At 36.7% G+C, this 2,748-nt stretch overlaps 1 long non-coding RNA gene across 1 annotated transcript; it reads right to left on the bottom strand.

Moving 5' to 3' along the window:
- Positions 1 to 209: 209 nt before the first annotated feature.
- On the bottom strand, positions 210 to 1,188 carry LOC127497248 (uncharacterized). The gene is made up of 2 exons (XR_007925486.1): positions 1,125 to 1,188; positions 210 to 969 (listed from the first exon to the last, which is right to left on the bottom strand). It is a non-coding gene; the product is annotated as an uncharacterized LOC127497248 (long non-coding RNA).
- Between the last annotated feature and the right edge of the window lie 1,560 nt (positions 1,189 to 2,748).

Here is a 2,748-nt window from a genome sequence, read left to right as displayed (position 1 = left end):
GAACTATGCCTTTAAGTCGACTTTTAAAGGTACAGTATATGTAATTTTTGGCACCCTCTTTTTACCAGCAGACTCTACTCTGTTCTGCATCTTTTTAAAATAAGTGATTCTTCAGAGGTTCATGATTTAGCGTACTCCATGTCAACCTTTCTCCCTTGTTGTGACAACTAACCTATACCACTCCCACACCATACACAAGTCAAAGTAGCTGGAGCAACTTTTCTCTATTTACGGATATGACGAGAAGTGCACTGGTGAGTGACGTAAGAAATTTCCCCTGAAAATCATCCTGCTAGGTCTAAAAACATTTACCATAGTAAAAAAACACATTTTGGAAGAAGAATTGATGATGTATTGACTCATTATTTAAATTTTGTTAATTTTGAAAAAAAAAGTTACGTAGTGTACCTTTAAGTAAATGTTCTGCATGAAAATGAAGCTTGGATATATTAACCTCACATCCTTAATCACTTGTGATCCCGCGCGTGTTCATCTCTGATGTTACTTCTGATCCAGCTGGCTGATAGAAAGGCGCAAATCAAATGTCTTCAGTATTCCTTTGCGCTCCCATCTCTCCTCCCCCCCTCGCTCTCCTTTGGGTTCATGTCATAGTGATGGATTTAACCCAAATAAACTCATTTATCTTTCAATTAGTGCCAGGCCCATAATATGCTGTGGATTATGAAGTAATCCAGGCGCAGAGCTCTGTGAGGAGGAGTGGGACCGCACCTATTTAAACACTGTCATGGAAATCGCTCGCTGCCGTCAACACAGCCAAACGCGTACGTCACTGTTGGTACTTTCATGGACCGTTTCCTCCGGCTGATTTGAATTTTGACTATTATCATTATTCTGATTTATTTGTTTGGCTGTGGATGAGTAATGCGGTCAGAAGGTGACAGGGTGTGTGTTTCAACTCCAAATGTAGCAGGTACTGGGCGGCTGTGCCTGGCTATCAGTTGTAGTCATCTGTTGGGAAAAAGAGCAATATCTTACTGGGTTATATTTTCTAGCTTATAAAAGTTCAGAATAAATGAAATGTGCATGTTTTCAAAACAAAACATTATTTCAATCAATGCAGTCTATCAAAGTTCCTTTAAGACAGTTTCATGTAGGTCTAATACCTGGAAAGGGCCATCCATTAGCGTTCCCATTCATCTTCATGGCAGTTTCTGGTGCAGGTGCCCCTGAAAGTATGTGATTAGTGTGGTATTTCTTTTATACAGCAGTTCAATGAACAAGAAGTCTATATTGAGAAGCTTACATTTTAAAAACAATATTGCCCAACCTAGGCTCATTGGAAAAACGTGTCTTTGCCTATGGTTTTGCAAAAATGTCTCTAGAATTAACCACAGTTTCTAGCTGAAATTGCCACTAGTTTCAGTAAAATACCAACAACTTTTATTCCTTTTCACACAAATTTGAATTACAGGGGCAGATTATCGATTAATAAAGAGTTATTTTCATGGTTTCTTACAAAATACTATGTTATGACCTCAAAAAACCTTTATCATATAGTGCAAAATTTGTAAACTAATACATTTTGATGCTTGTATTACATAACCAGCTCTATATGTATGGCTTTTGGCTATGCTCAGTAGTTCACCTGGTACAGCATTGCATTTGTGATGCGGAGCGCTTGAGTATGTGTCCTGTGTACAACCAATGTAATAAAACATTGCCAGATTCAAGTTCATCTGTTGTGGATAAAACTAAATATGCTTTTAGCACTACTCACTGGACATTTCACAGTGAAATTGTTGTGAAATGTACAAGAAGGAATATAATATAATTTTGCTGAAATGTCACCAGAGGCCAGTTTTTCCAATGAGCCTGGGCTGCAATTGAAGCTACTTTGTGTTTTTGCTCTGCCTATGAAAAGGACTCTTTTTACTTTTTCTGGTTTGAAACACAGAAGAAACTCTTGCAGGGTACACATTTATATATACATGGGAGACATAGAAAATGCAATTTTTGCATTCCCAGTTGTTCCCAAGAGCAAAAGAAAAAAATAATTAAAAAAATTGGAGATAATTGCAGTCAGAAGAGACGATGCCTAAGCAGATGTATTAGCAACACCCTCGCAGCAGTGTTTTTGTAATTTAATGACAGGATAAAATAACACAAAGTACACTGTACATTTATTGTTTTTTTTTTTTTTTTAAAGTGGAAATATAATAAAACACTGCAAGATTTATAATGTTAATCATTGGGGAAATGCCTCAACACAGTCCGTAAAAAGGGTCCATCCAAACAAAGCCATAGCACAGTAGTGGCATTCCTGAATGTGAAAGTGTTTTTGAGTGACCAGTTTAGTAAATGATTCAATGACTCACTCATAAAGACAGTCACTTGTTACGTTCCTAAATTAATCAGTGTGTTAGAACGAATTGGTTCAATGATTCATTGACTCACTTATAAAGACAGTTACTTGCTGCCAGTGGTGTAACCTGCACTGAAAAATCAAACAAACACAGACAGGTGGAGTGAGAAGTCTCAGTGCTAACAATTTTCGGAGAGTTGCTCTACCAATCAAATTCGAGTACAGAAACTAACTGTTGTATATTTAAAAAGCATCAGCTATACACACCTTCTTGGTCATAACACTGCATGCTTACGAATCTGGCACCACAATTTTCATAATGTAGAGAAAAAAAAAAACACTCTTTCATAACCTTATTCTTTAACAAATGAATAATAATTTAAAAAAATACACCAATTATTAACCTATTAACTGGGCTGTCACTC

This window comes from Ctenopharyngodon idella, chromosome 16 (assembly GCF_019924925.1).
Source record: "Ctenopharyngodon idella isolate HZGC_01 chromosome 16, HZGC01, whole genome shotgun sequence".
Lineage (NCBI taxonomy): Eukaryota > Metazoa > Chordata > Actinopteri > Cypriniformes > Xenocyprididae > Ctenopharyngodon > Ctenopharyngodon idella.
Note: the sequence above shows the minus strand (reverse complement) of the source record. Positions and strands in the feature narration are given on the sequence as shown.